The 16,508-nt window shown below is 35.1% G+C and overlaps 1 pseudogene; it reads left to right on the top strand.

Moving 5' to 3' along the window:
* The first annotated feature begins 13,469 nt into the window (after positions 1 to 13,469).
* Positions 13,470 to 13,588, top strand: LOC132008623 (U2 spliceosomal RNA; annotated as a pseudogene).
* Positions 13,589 to 16,508: the final 2,920 nt, after the last annotated feature.

The raw sequence follows: 16,508 nt of genomic DNA on the forward strand, positions 1-16,508 counted from the left end.
CTTAGGGTTTCTGCCTTCTTTGTCTTGGGCCTGCCTTATTTAAGCTGACGTCTTATGGTTTTGCTTTTGGAGTGCTGCCAGAACAGGTCTCTAACTTTCCTAATTTTCCATCTGCCCCTTTGCCGGCCTCCAGACACCCTGTTCAAGTCTAACTAACTGCCCGCTCTAGCAATCTCACTGTCTGCAGTTAGTGTCTGCTGAAGCCTTCCAATTCCCATATGATCCACAGCATGTATGCCATTAGCATGTCTTCCTCATTGTTGAATCCCCCATGACATTCTTTCTATTGATGCTATTTTTTAGAATTAATTCATTTATTTTTACTTGTTTATACCCATGTGAGTTTCTGTCATCATCATATGCCTTTGGGTTTATTCTCTTGGGCCTGCATACCTGTTGACCAGCTCTTTGGGTTCTAAGCTATAAAGATTTTTTTCAGTAAATTCAAACAAATGAGGATTTACATAAGACTATGCATGCATAAGCAACTAGAACTATAGGATCCTAAAGAATTGAAGTATCCCTAAGGACAAAATTATCATTCGTTCCTGAATTTCTATCTTCTTGCACATCTGTTTCCTTTACTGATGACTTTTACCTGCTAAATTGTGCTATTTGTACCCTCATGATTTGCCTTATATTTTACTTAGGCTTCTGTGGTCTTTCTGTCTCTCCCTCATAGCTGTTTTGTTTCTAATCTCTCTTCAAAGGACAGCTGGGTGGCTCAGTGGTTTAAGTGTCTGCTGTCATCCCCGGTCATCATCTCAGGGTCCTGGGATGGAGCCCTCCCTGTTCAGCAGGGAATCTGTTTATCCCACTCCTTCTGTCTAATGCTCCCCCTGCTGTGCTCTCAATTTCTCTCTCTCTGAGATAAATTAAAAAATCTTAAAAAAAAAATCTCTCTTCAAATTGACAAATTCTTTTTATGTTGTTTAGTTCAACTATCTGGTCACCAAATAAAATTTTTTAACTACATTTCCTATAGGGCCACATATTGTAAGTTATATATCAGTCTACTTAACTGGTTATGCTTGGATCAGATGTTTAACACTGGACCAGTTGTACATATGGAGATGAGGTCTCAGAATATAATATGGCCGCCTAGGTCTATTGCCTCAGAAAGGTATAAGAACAAGATGAGGACTGTGGCATCTCTAGTGTACTATTCTTGTGAGGGTATTTATTCCACATTTTTGAATCCCAAGAACTGACAGAAACCACATTTTCAGCATCACATGGGAGCAAGGAAACTTTTATCATTTCATTCTTTTAGCAATCTGTTTGAGTTTGATCCGGATTATAAAGAAATGTTAGTTAGCAATAGCTAGAAAAATTTGTTTTTAACAGTTATTATGCAGATAAAAATGATATAAGGCAAGCCATGTCTTGAAAATAATTATTCAATTTATTTGTAAGTAACCCATATAAAATGAACAGCAGCAGGAAGACTAGCTCTTATAATTTCTATCTGCCAAAGATTATAGATTTGTGTGCTTTATAATTAATCAGCTTTTAAAAGCTTTCAGATGATTAAAGAGAAATACCTCAGAAGCCAAATTTCCTTCCACAGATGGAGATGTATGAGACAGTCTTTAATGAGGAAAATAGACCAAACCTTGTAGTTTGAGCATCCAAAAAGACTTTCTGTAAAATAGAGCTGAGAATGAACACAGAGTGCCATCACTTGGTAGACATCTTTAACATCTTCCAGCTCTTTATTAAATTCTGAAGATAAAATACCTAAAATAGAGTTTTAAAACTATTGTAAGAAAAAAATATTAATTAAAGTAGTTAAAATAAAATAATATTGTTATAATTTACACATATTTTGCACTACTCTCAAGGAAAGAAAATACATACCAACGTTCAATGTCCATCATCATTTTTTACACTAATTGTGTTTTTTTTTTAAGATTTTATTTATGTATTTGATAGAGAGAGAGACAGAGACAGAGAAAGAGATCACAAGTAGGCAGAGGCAGGCAGAGGGGGAGGGGGAAACAAGTCTCCCGCTGAGCAGGGAGCCCGATGCAGGGCTCAATTTCAGGACCCTGAGATCATGACCTGAGCTGAAGATAGAGGTTTACCCCACTGAGCCACCCAGGCACCCCTACACTAATTGTGTTTTTGAAAGAAACTTCTAGACTTTGATTCAACAAGTATCAAAGGAAGAACTAAGTGCATAAATAATTTCTCTTCAGTCTAAGGAAGCCTCCAAGAAAGTGAAATGAGACTTCTAGGGAATTCCTTTCTACATAGTGTGCTGGACTCAAAACAAAGAAACATGTCTATTTAGATCATTGTAGAATTGTCTTCATCATTAACCAATGGCCTCATCGAGATGCTAGAAAAAATCATGTCCAATTCAATATTCCCAGTAATTTAGGGAGGTCGCCAAGGGCAATGCCTGCTTCTCCATGCTGCCCGTCCTCCCATTCAGGTCTCAGAAAAATATTCCTATATTCAAAATAATTGCTTGATTCTTAATTTCCATGGAAACTTTGACTAAATAATTAAGCATGTCTTTTTCTCCCCACTCCTCTACCTCTCTCCCTCTTGCTATTGGGCAACCTCAGGCCAGAACGGAGGTCCATCGAGAGGAACTCAAGATCCTCCAGCGGGCATGTCTGTGTGCATTCACCACACTGGCTTTGGTGTTTGTCCCCATGTTCTCCTTTAATCTTGATTTCCTCATTATGTATTTTGAGATTTATAAGCCAATTCAAATCCTTTATGGAACAAAGTGGTAAATACATAAATACACTGGTATTCTGCAATATGGGAAGAATACGGTCACTCGCTTGTTCAGGTTTATATTGAGGATCAAATCTTGGGGACAGATTGGTTATTGTGATCCATGGACCTAGGCCCTGGGTGTATAAACACTGTCTCAATAACACCATTATTATCAAAACAGTTGAAGAACTGTTTTACATTTTAAGATTATAGAAATGCCATTAAAGAAGCTAATTTGAGGGGCACCTGGGTGGCTCAGTGGGATAAAGCCTCTGCCTTCGGCTCAGGTCATGATCCCAGGGTCCTGGGATCGAGCCCTGCATCAGGCTCTCTGCTCAGTGGGGAGCCTGATTCCTCCTCTCTCTCTCTTCGCCTGCCTCTCTGCCTACTTGTGGTCTGACCAATAAATAAATAAAAAACTTAAAAAAAAAAGAAGAAGAAGAAGCAGCTAATTTCACAGGTTTAGACCTGTCATGTCTATTCCACTTGCCAAAAACAACTGTAGCACCCTGCTATCTAAAGACTGCTCACAGGAGGATTCAGCTTGGTTTCTTGGAAGAATATAATCAACCAACACAAATTGACCTTCATATCTATTTTTACTTTTTCCAGTAATTCTTAAAATTTGTGCGGAATTCCTTGTATAACTGGTTTTGAAAACACTGAAAAGGCGTTCCACCTAATTAATTCAGAATAATTGGCAGAGATGTATTAAATTTGGAAAGAATTAAAAATGATGGACTATATCATAGAAAAATAATTATATAATTTCCAAGTACTTATGGGAATAGGATTCATAAGCCAGCAGCAAAATGCTAAATATAAATTCTAGAATATTCTACCTTTCCAGAAAAGTTGTTTAAAAATTATTTTGGGTTTATGGCTAATAATGATGAATATAATTTTATGTAATAAAAAATATCTTGCTTTAAATTATGATACTATTTCCCTGTTTTTTTTATTTTTGGCTTATTTTAATTACTATGTTCATAAGCTTTCCTTCCCCTGATGATTTAAATTTAAACTTTACCACAACCACATCTGATAAACCCAAAGTTCAGTATTCATAGAAATTGAAAAAATAGAGCATCTTACTGTATCATAAAATCTTTTTATAGTCTATTGATCTGAAATATTCTGAAAGTATTTGAATCTCTAATTATTTTAATCAAGGTCTGCCTGGTGTGAGGTGCATTAAGTTAAGTGGGGTTATGTGGAATTAAATTCTTAGTATCCCACTGTCATATTCCAAAAGAGCAAGGTGGACATTATTCCTACAAATAAGGCTTCAGGAGAGCAGGTGAATTGTAAAAGGAAGCCCAGTGTTCACAGGAAGGTGAGTGTACAAGGATAATTCTTGTTAAAAACACCTCTGCGTGTTTTGCATGCCACTCTCACTTAGCTGCCCGGGAAACCACACAAAGACGTTCTGTTTCATGCACAGGACCAGACTCAAAATATTTATTGAGCTTTCCTAAAACCATACACATAACGTGCTGAATGTCTAGACAGGAATAATTAGCATTTAAAGTGAAGGATAACTTGTGATGAATTGTGAGCACTGGTGACTAGTTGATTAAATGTGTATAGATGTTTTGATATTTAAGTTCCATGAAAAACATCGGTTTCCTGAGCTTGTCTAACTCCTAAGATTCTATTTCCACTCAGTCTCACCGAGCTTTCTCTCATTATTTCCAGCCCGAGACTCCACATCTGTCAAGTTCATTTGCTTGCTGTCATCCACTCATGAGATTTGCCTGCCTCCTCAGTACTATCATGTATGATTTGCTTTAACTAGAATTCTCTTTCCACCCCACGTGGCTGATCATATCCCTAATTTCCTTCAAAATGCATTCTCTACAGCTTACCCTATCTGGAAAATTTCCATAATTGGTTCATCCCTACTCAGTTAATCTCTGCAATAAATAAATACCCCCTTTTTGCAGGCATAGAATGGATGGCTCAGTGCATTCTCTATATATGTTTCTTGGGTCTGTTATGTTAAATATATCTAAATTCAAAAGTCAAATCTCCGGATATACCCAGGTGTTATATACATTGGAACAAACTATCATTTTAACTTTATGTATGATAATTATCTTTGGGTATTTAATTCCTCTTGTTTATTGATCCCATAAGTTTAAATGAATATGAGAAGTATTACACGGAAAAAAAAACCCTCTAGATCATGTAAATTCAGAAAGCCTCTGCTGAACAGTGTTGGATAAGTTTCCTTTACTGCAGAACATTTTGCGGCCATTCATGTGCTGCAGTGTAGAACCTTTCTAAGTGGGACTATAGTATACAATTGTTCCTAAACCTGTGTAACCATAAATCCTTTTATTTTTTTAATGTTTTATAGAATATCATTGTACCACTTTGGAAAACGTTATGTTAGTCAGTTCAAGGTGATCCATCCATTGAGGCTAGAGTCTCTGATAATACAGGAAATGAGACTTAATATTTGTTTTCACTTTGTAGATTACTGTTATTCTTCAATCAACCTCATTTCATAAAACAATCTAGGAAAGGATTTATGATCTTTTGAGGAATCTGTTTCTGTTAAACTATTGATTCCATGCAACTCATGATAATGTTAGCTCTCAAATTCTGACCATTAAATTTCAAACCCTGATGAATCCCAAAGGCATGTGACCATTCAGCTTCCATGCACATGAAATCAGTTCTGAGAAAATTCTTGTGAAGCCCAGCATTCTATACAAAAAAATATCACCATAGATATGTTGGTTGAAATTAATTACAGATCTATATAGCTGGTAAGTTTTCATGACATTTTCTTGATCTTAATAGACAAAATTTTAATTAAAAAAAATACCATTTTGTCTCCCAAACAAGAGGGAAAGAATACAATTCTAAGAGGAAAGAACTAAGATTTTAAAGAAAGAATAAGGAAAAAATACATGATTGTATGTGGTCAAAATATTGTGCAAATCATATTGACATTTGAGAAATTTGACCTTTTATATTACTTTTCTGTTAATTTTAACATTTTAACAAAATTGAAATAAATAGTATTTATTTCTAGAATTGTGTTCTAAAATTTTGAGGAAATGATATACAGTGTTTTTGAAATAATTTTAAAATATGTATTTTTGAGGAGTATGCTAATATCTCTACTAAATAAATTAATACACAGCCAATAAATAAGTGTACCTCAGGAATAATGGAGAAGCTAAAGACATATTCTTTCTCTCAGAGGAAATGGAATTTTAAATACCTGCCTCTATCTGGACAGCATGAAATTTATGCATGAATAAAGACTGTGCTTAAATTCCTTTTCCTATGATTATCTTTATTTTCACACCAAACACCTGCTGACTAGAAGATTCCATTCTGTTTCCTCTCCACTACTTGAAGTAGTTTTCTGGGATACATTCTTGGCTGGTGAGCATTCTTGATACCATTTCCTCCTTTCACTTGGAAGCTCGCATCCATCCAATATGAGCCCCAGTATTCTTCAAACCTCTGTGGAGAAGACTGCTGGAGTGGAAACAAGATGAGAGCAGAGGTACCAGGCAGGAAGAAATTGCATTGTCTCAACTTGGGGAAATCAGTGTGCAAGCCAAGATAGTGGACCTATGGAAGAAGAAGAGCACAGAGATTTAAGGGGTTTTAGACATGTAGCATTGATGTGGTAGAGTGAGTAATTAAATCTGAAAAATATGGGAAGAACGAATCTGATATTTAAATTGCATATTAAAGAAAAATGCCTTTTATCAAGATAGAAATCACAGGTGGGAGAAAGGAGAAGTCTCTTGGAGGAAGTAGAATTTCTGTAGGATGAAGACAGAGAATTTCCAGAGAAGCCATTTATTACAGTCACACATACTTGGAGATCAAGAGGCAAAGACCAAAAGAAAGCTGAAAAATAGAAGTTTGGCAATCACCAAGGTGTAGGTGATAGGTAACATTATAAAAGGAAAATACGGAAGTAAGTATAGCAAAGGGCCTTGCACACATTTTTTTAAATTTATTTTTTATTTATTTTCAGCATAACAGTATTCATTATTTTTGCACCACACCCAGTGCTCCATACAATCCGTGCCCTCTATAATACCTACCACCTAGTACTCCGACCTCGCACCCCCCACCCCTTCAAAACCCTCAGATTGTTATCCTAGCTTAAGAATGACATAGGCAGAGAAAGATGAGCACAAGGAGGATATTGGGAAGGATGGACTGGACAGAGTCGATGGACCAGGACCATCTGATCTCAAGCAGAACAAGAAAGACTGAGTTTCCAGGACCATCAATAGGCAACAAAACACAATAAAGCAGTTGTGGCACAAGAGATAATAATTCAATCAGAATATAAGCAGTAATGCTTTATAACCCACAAAACATTCCCTCTTTTTACTTGTTCACCCCAGTTTTTTAGAAAACTTAATTTATTAATGTTTAGTATATAAACTATCTCAACATTTAGCATCATGTATATAGCAAGAATCAAGAAATCATAAAGAAAACTCCTTATACAAAATAGTGTAGAGTGACTTTCTTTCAAAGAATTAAAATGTCATGCAGTGATTTGTCACACAACACATTTTATGGAGTTTTCCCACAATTTTGAGGGGGAAAAGATCACCTAAAACAAGCCATCATCCAAGTGGTTATCATGAGTAACAACAAATGTTTTAATAACATAGCAGGGAAATACATGGGATTGTCTGTCTGAGGGTCAAATATTCTATTGTGTAGTGATTTCTTTATTTCTAGTTAGTGAATTTTTCCTTCCGCCAAAGGTAGCAAGAGTAAATAAATCACTTGGTAGACAAAGTGCCCTGACTGACATTTGCAAATGAGCTTAAAAAGATTGAAGCTTAAATCTTTGAAATTTCTCGTATGCAATTGGTTCTCTCCGTTGTAGTTCATCAGCATGCAAAGACAAAGGTCAAATTCCTCTCACTTCTACAAGTGTTGATTTAGAGAACAAAATTTCAAATTCATTTCACCTTGAAATTTCAGAAGTGGAACAAAATGCGATTTGTTTCGGCCGTGAGGGAGTAGTTATTGACAGTCTTCCGATTTTGAAGAAGACCGTAGGAGGTAAAGTCACGCCAGGGACAGCGCTGAAATGCTTGTTCAGTCAGAGATGGGATCTCCGCTGTCTGAACAGCTCTTCACGTTGTCAAAGCCCTTAAGTAAACACGGCTGCTTTTGGCCTTTCATTTCTTTGAAAAGCAGTTTTTCCAAAATCTTTGAAAATAAAAATAAAAAACAAATTGTTTTTTAAAGATCTTAAGAAGCATATCCACCAGATCATTGCACCACAAAATGCAGCTTGATGTCTTGCTGGATTCAATTTTATAACTCAGTCATAAAAAAATATGTGACAGGCATTTTATGCACTAGTATATTTGGGTCATTTTCTCTCAACTTTTGGAATCTTTCCTTACAAAAGTATTCAATTTAGCAAAACGGAGTTAAATGCTCACTTTCAAGTACTAAATGTTAAAATAAAGACAGAAAATTCTACCTTCTGTGGAGCAAATCAGGTTTAAGAAAATAAAAGCAGTGAAAAATCACAATGTAGTATGTGAAATTGACAAGGTAGAAATAAAAAATCTGAATTTATACATATACTTAGTAGTATAGCATGATAGATGTGATTGGCTGATTTGGAGAATTTAGTCTGAATTTAACATAGAATGAAACCCACCAAGAAGGAAACACATCTCTCTGTTAGCCTAGTAGACAAGTTAGAATTTTTGTCCTTTAAACTTAGATCTTAGGGCAGTAAGTGACCATTTTGAACACAACACAACAATGCTACACAATGATGAATAATGCCATCCATTTTCAGAAATGTTAAAGAAGATGTTGTAATCTCAAATTGATGCAGTCAATAAAGTTACAGTTACAGCTTTTACAGGATCTTGGTGTATAGTTTTTAATAAAATCATTTCAAATGTGTTTTCTTTGTGTTTTGTCTACTCTAGGTAGCCTAGGAGAGAAGCAAGTATAGTTATTTACATAACTCAGAGAATTACTATAAAACTTGCAGTTCCAATGTATTTATGTGGATCTGATTGAAAACATTGCAGATTTGGGGCATAGTCATTGTATTTCATAGTTTTTCATCTATAAAAATGCATTCTTCTATCTCCTTAAAATATTTGGTGTATTATAGTTATTTGTCTACTTATAATTTTCTCCAAAAGTATTAGATTTTAGATCTCTAGTGCTTTATTTTAAAAGATCATATCTTCTATAAAAATATTAATTTGGGGATGGTCTTACTATCATAATTTTTACTTTTGTTAGACTTGAGGCTGAAGGAATTTTCATTTTCAATAAAACAGAAGAATGAACAAGTATAGTCAATATCTCCTTTACTATTGGAAGCTAGAACTTTAAAAATATGTATTTTGTTACTATAAATTCAATTTCATCATCAACTAAAAATCAAGAATCTTACATATACTCACTAATTTCCTATCTCTTAAAATGCACACAGGTAAAGTATTCTAGTCCTGTAGAAAGTCTATCAGACTGGGCTTTTAAGAGAAGAATTTGTGACATGTCAAATGTCTACCAGGTGAGAGGCTTTATGATAAATCTTGGAATCTCATGAATAAATCAGAACAGAGAACCTCAGACAATGTTAGAATTCCCACAGGGCACTTGGTCTGTTTCACATTTTTTATTTTCCATCACTACTATTCTGATACTGATAAACCATATAATGAGTCAAATATGATTGTCTTTAAATTGGCAGTGCATATACTAAGCATATGCTATGCACACATATAAACAACATTCATTGCGAAAGAAGAAAATGTACATTTGTAATTATATAACAAACAGAACTAAATGGACATTTTTACATTTAAATAAATTGCTTCAAACAATTCTTCTGTTTAACTGGATTTTCCTCATTTTCCAAGAAGATGTTTTCACACCTTCTTCTCGCTGCTCAAGCCTTTACCACTTCTTCTCCATTTTTTTCTCAACTAATGACCAAGGTTCACATTTCACAGAGGAAAAGAGAAGTCATCAAATACAAGCCGCTCTCCTGCCTCTAACCATAGTCACTGATGGCATTTCTTCTTTAGTCTCTGTACAACAGAGGAAGTATCCTCTTGTGAACTATGAGTTATTTGTTTTGCACTCTAGATCCCAAGACTATTTCCTTTCTCCAGTACTGCTGTTGTCTTATCTCTCTCTCTCTCCTATTATCAGATGCAGCTTCTCCAATGGGTAATCCTAATTAGTGAAACATACTACCTTTACTTCCAATTCTTGAACTCGAAGGCCTCTTTCAAATGCCCCGTGTTCCCATCTCACTGTCAACCTGTTTGATACATTTGCCTAAGCTCTGTTTTTATTTCCATACTTGTGATTCATTCCTCAGCTCATCACAAACAGGAGTCAACCCCAAAATCCACTGGGTTCACTCCTGTTAAGTTGTCAGACCCTCTGTGTTTCCAAATTCAAACTCCTCACATCCAAATCTCCCAGCAAAACAAATTCCAACACAACAAAAACGATGAAAGTGCTCATGTAATAAACAAGTAGATCTCAAATGTCTTCTTCACATGGCACCACAAGGTGGTAACATCTGTAGAATCACATCTGTAAACTTTAAGAGAATGTGTTTGTGACACAAGGATTCTAAGGCCAAGTGACAAACTTGTATGTGAAGGAAGAATAATAAACTTCTCAGGTTTTACTTAGAAAATATGTCATGCATGTATATTTCTGCCAAAAAGTACTCATACCTATAGTTCTCCTTATTAAAATAAAACTTATGAATTAAAAATTTAAGCATAAAGAAATTGGAGTTTTATGTAGACTTGCTGGAAACACAAAATTCAGTGAAATATTGAGTTACCCAAACCAGTATCATATACCGACACAGAACTAGCCATCTATTGACATATATTTATGGAACAAAATGGCATAAGTGGTATCCAAATATTAGTAATTGAATAACAACAAAGTTCTGGATTTCAAATTATTTCTATATGCAGTCATGAATAAGAAAGCAGGAGAAGGATAGAAAAGCTTATTCAAGTTCTTTCTTTTTTAAGTTCTAATAGTACACAAAGGAAATGAAAAGTTAAATTGCTCAACAATAGAGACTCAATTAAGCTTTTCAAAATTTTAAATGTAAATTAGATTTTTTAAGGAACATATATAAGTTCAAAATAAAAATAGCTGTCATTTGAATTGTGCAGTTCAGTCTGGATAGGGAAGAACTTTATAACCATGAAAGTACTGGAGAAAAAGACCTGCAATGGAAGAGTATGATAAACTTGACTATATAAAAATGAGAAACTCGGAGCACCTGGGTGGCTCAGTGGATTAAGCCTCTGCCTTTGGCTCAGGTCATGATCTCAGGGTCCCAGATCAAGTCCTACATCAGGCTCTCTGCTCAGCAGGGAGCCTGCTTCCTCCTCCTCTCTCTCTCTCTCTCTTTCTCTACCTGCCTCTCTGCCTACTTGTGATCTCTCTCTCTCTGTCAAATAATTAAATAAATTTTTTTTAAAAATTATAAACTCTGGAGCATCAAAGCACATCACAAATAAAAGGCAAATAAGCCATGAAAAATGTTTGCTAAAATTATTGCAGACAAAATGTTAAAAAGCCCATGTAAGTTAGTAAAAGGAACTGGGACACACTAGTTACTATTAATATAACTTCTTCACATTTTTCTTTATAAATATTAATTAAATATTATTGACTTATCCCCATGCCAAATTATACAATTAAATTGAGTTCCGATCTATAGTGAGTAGCTATAAGCCCTTATTTGTTTGTTCTTTCTTTTGTTTTTCAGAAATGATTCTTTATTTTCCCATTTATTTCTAGGTATTTCTGAAGTATAGAAAATAATGACTCGGTTCCAAATAGTCTAGTTCCATTTCCAAAATTAATTTAATCATTGATCTCTTGCATTACTTTCATTATGTTTTTATTTTTCCAAGTATGCCAAAATTTGGTTCTTAAGAGTAAAGCCAATAAAGATTGTGTCTTGGTCCAGCCCAAGTGGAAACATTCAGTCATCTAGAACTAACATAGAGGAGGGAATTACTTCCTTTTGAAAGCATACCTTAGAATAGGTCCCTATTTCTTGCATGAAAAAAATAAAAAAGAACTTTTAATATTGAGCCGACTTTTCTCATACTCCTGAGTGTGTGTCTACTGCGGTGTTTCTAGCAGTTTCTTTGGTCTGTGGCAGAAGTGGACTTAAAATGAAGTTAATAAAACATGAGTTTCAGGCTCTCTCACTGGCAAAGAACTTCTCTTTCAAGCTGTCAGAGGGCATCTAGCCACATGTTCATGTCATTATCTGTTTTTGTCAAGAGTGCAGAAAAAAATATTGGAAGTACAAAGCTGCCGTGCTCCTGTCACTTCACCCTCCTCTCTTGTCCGGTGTCATTGGAGTGGCAGTGACCCTTGGGGACACTCCACCAAAGAGGAAACTGAGTTTGGTCAATTGTATTTCTGAGGTTCACAATCATTTTCCTGCATAAGTTCTTGCTGGCTGCCTGGTAAGTAAGACGGGCTTCTGGGATATCTGTGTGGAACCCTGAGTCCTCTAACAAGAAACTGTAGGGCCAGAAGTCATCTTGCCATGTATGTCCTATATTTTCCTGCCCCAGAAATAGTGTGGCTAGCAGAGGACCAAGAAATTTGAAAAGCATGCAGCCAGAAATAATATGTGGAAAATTTCTTCTTTTCCACTGGAGAATCAAAATTTTAAGTGGAGGATTTTATTCTCATCAGTGCCTTGCTGAAGTTTCTCTTCAGTCAGAAATATGTTTGATAATACAAATAATATATTATTTATATATATAATTATATGTATAATTATATATATAATATATAATTATAAGGGCTTCATATTTTTTCTTCCTTTTTGATAAGAATCTATATCATTGAATAAATTCTGTAAGAATTCCTGTGTTGGGGGCGCCTGGGTGGCTCAGTGGGTTAAGGCCTCTGCTTTCGGCTCAGGTCATGGTCCCAGGGTCCTGGGATCGAGCCCTGCATCGGGCTCTCTGCTCAGCGGGGAGCCTGCTTCCCCCTCTCTCCCTGCCTGCCTCTCTGCCTACTTGTGATCTCTGTCTGTAAAATAAATAATAAACAAAATCTTTAAAAAAAAAAAAAAAAAGAATTCCTGTGTTGGCTGGGAACAGATCTGTGGCAAAATGGCAAATAGCAACTTTTCCCTCTTCCTGAGCAAGTAACGTTTTGTGTGTCTTGACCTTTTCATAAAACATGTAGCACCCTAGCATCTCTGACCCATCCTGTCCTGGCAATGTCTGCTGGTTCCAGATGAAATTGCACACAAACTTATGATTAGAACAGCAGAATAGCCAGAAAATGGAAGTGATGGGGACAAATTTCCTATACGTATTCGTCATGGTAGGTATAGGCAATATAAGACTCATTTGGTTATGCAAGTGTGTTGTTTGATACAGTGAGAAAGCAACTTGAAAAACCCTGAATTGGGGGCACCTTCGTGATTCAGTCGGTTAAGCTCAGGCTATGATCCTGGGGTCCTGGGATGGAGCTTTGCATGGGGCTTCCTGCTCAGTGAGGAGTCTGCTTCTCTCTCTTCCCTTGCCTGTCCTTCCCTCTTGTGCTCTCTTTGCCACATGCACACTCTCTTTCTCTCGCTCAAATAAATAAATAAAATCTTTTAAAATGTAAGTGAATTTTTTTTAAAAAACCTGAATTGCTCCTATATGTCCCTTATATTCATCGCTTCTCTGCCTTTTGGCTAAGATCAAGTGTTGTATATCCCTTATATTCAGATTAATTTTATATACTTGTAAGAATTATTGATCATAAGCAAATTCAGAAAAATAATTCACTTGCATCCTGAAGCTTATTAATAAATTAATCACATTATTTTTGGAGTTTGCTATGTTGTGATATTTGCCAATTTTTTCATGTCTAGTTTATTGTCCTTTTTTTCCCATCTTAAATAATAAGTAAGTATTTGCTACTATTCCTAATTTTTAAATTATTTTTCTTAAAGGAATCTCAATATATAAAATAGACATTTACATCCTTCAGAGTATTGTAGTTAATAGCCCAGTGTTAGATTAATGGAAAAGCCTATGCATTATGAATAGATACATGGAAATAACCTAATTTTCAGAGCACCAACAAAATATGTAAGTCCATTTACATTTCACATTTGTTCTATAGTGAATAAAGTCAATAATTTCTCCCAGCTCTCCTTTATAACACTCTATTTTAGTTACAGTACCTGAATTATTCTGGTATTTAATCAATATATGCATGCCATACAGAAGATGGCAAATATATTAACTTTTTTGATTCAGTAGTTAAAACTTCCATATCGTGAGTGTCCTGGTATAAAGGCTTGGAATGCAAAAATTTGTGCTAATTAACTATGTTGAAGAGACATCTTTCCTGAGCTTTAGGCTTATGTGTAATGCACTTGATATCTTCACATGAAAGTCAAATAAGCACCTCAAACTTAACTTAATTCCTTGGTACCATCTAGTGCCTCTCTGTAGTATTCTGTCTCATTAAAAGTGCCAGCAGTTGTTCAAGCTAAATCCCAAGGAATGGACATCAATTCCTCCCTCTCTCTCACCCACCACAACCATATTCAATCCATCACAAAATCCTGTTAGTTCAAACATCAAAATCTGTTTCGAATACAACCACTACTCTCTATCTTCATGATTACCACTCCAGGCCAAGTGATCATCTATTGTGTGGATGAGTATTATGTAAATTTTTGTTCACAAAATGTTTAAAAATACTGGGAAACTTACATACTATTAACCTAGTATATAACCGTGTTGGCATTTTAAAGATTTTTTCATAAACTTAATTAGCTAGAAAGAACATAATTTCTGAAATACTGTAAATACTGTATTTTAAAATAAATCTGTTTCATGGGATCTAACACTATAGCAATTTTTTTTTTTTTTTTTTTTACTTAGTACCATCCTTTTAAAAAATTGATGAACAGATTATTCTTTAATGTTTGGAAATTTAACTTTGTAACATCTTTCCTTACACCTATATTTTTACTTCTCCTCAGAACTTTAATATAAAAATCACTTACTAACGAACAAAATATTTTTTTCTGAAAAGTATGTATCACAGTTTTTCATCATTCTTTATGATCCCAAGGACCCAAAAAAGGTTCCAAATTATTAGTACACGAATTGATCAAAACACCAATGTACTGGATGTTTGCATGAAAAATATTTAAATGAAAAAAATATTGTAAATGCATATCTTAATGTTCTGGATATTTTTTCTTCTTGATTCACATGTGGATGGATAAATACTACTTATTGTTAAAGTGAGAAAATATATGGGACACCCGGGTGGCTTAGTTGCTTAAGCATCCCACTCTTGGTGTCAGTTCCGGTCATGATCTCATGGTCTGGGGGTCAAACCCTGCATTGGGCTCTTAACCAAGTCTGCTTGAAATTCGCTTTCTCCCTCTCCCTTATCCTCTACCGCTTCCCCGACTTGCATGTCCTGTCTCTCTCTCTCTCTTCAAAATAAATAAATAAATAAAATCTTAGAATAAAAATAAAAGAAAGTTTATAATCAATGGCAGTTTATTTCTCACATCTTAGATATAGACATTACAATTTTTTTCATATAAAAAGTAGATGGGAATGGAGAACAATTAATTATAGCAACATCACTATATTCACTGAACAGAATTACATAGCAAAAATCACAAAGTCATCTGTGAAAAGAATGTATGAAGGTTGATCAGTTGATTCCCTCTGCAATTTTGTTAAAAGAAACATTTTATCACCTGACTTAAAAAAGGGCTTTTTGTAATCAGTAAAATAATTTTCATCCTCAATATCTATATCAGCATTTCAAGCTGCTCCCTAGTGGTGCTTTGAAGGATTTGACAACCTGAAACAATGCTCCATGTATGCTTCAGGGTGCGTAAGAGGCAAATTTTCTTTCTTTCTTTCTTTTTTTTTTTAATTGCTTCAAGTTTTTATTTAAATTCTAGCTAGTTAACAGATAGTCTAATATTAGTTTCAGGAGTAAAATTTAGTGATTCATCCATTATGTGCAACACCCAGTGCTTCTCACACGTGCCCTTCTTATAGCTCATCCCCCTACCCACCTCCCTTCTAGCAACCCTCAGTTTGTTCTCTATAGTTAAAAGTCTTTTATGGTTTGCCTCCCTCTCTCTCTTTTTTTGTTTTAATTTTACTTTTCCCTCTGTTTACCTGTTTTGTTTCTTAAATTCAAAGTATGAATGAAATCATGTGGTATTTATCTTTCCAGCTGACTTACTTTGCTTAGCATAATACATTCTAGCTCCATGCACATTGCTGCAAATGGCAAGCTCATTCATTCTTTTTGATGGCTGAGTAATACTCCATAGTCGATATATAACACGTCTCCTTTATCCATTCATCATGTGATGGACATTTGGGGTCTTTCCATAATTTGGCTATTTATGCTAATGCAACTATAAACAGAGTGCACATGAACCTTCAAATCAACATTTTTGCAACCTTTTGATAGATACCTAATAGTACAATTGCTGGGCCATAAGTAGTCTTATTTTTAACATTTGGAGGAACCTCCATACTGTTTTCCACAGTGGATGCACAAGTTTGCATTCCCACCAACAGTGTAAGAGGGTTCCCCTTTCTCTACATTCTAGGCAACACCTGTTGTTTCCTATGTTCCTAATTTTAGCGATTCTGACAGGTGTGAGGTGGTATCTCATCATGGTTTTGATCTGCACTTCCTTGATGATGAGC

This window comes from Mustela nigripes, chromosome 1, assembly GCF_022355385.1.
Source record: "Mustela nigripes isolate SB6536 chromosome 1, MUSNIG.SB6536, whole genome shotgun sequence".
Taxonomy (NCBI): domain Eukaryota; kingdom Metazoa; phylum Chordata; class Mammalia; order Carnivora; family Mustelidae; genus Mustela; species Mustela nigripes.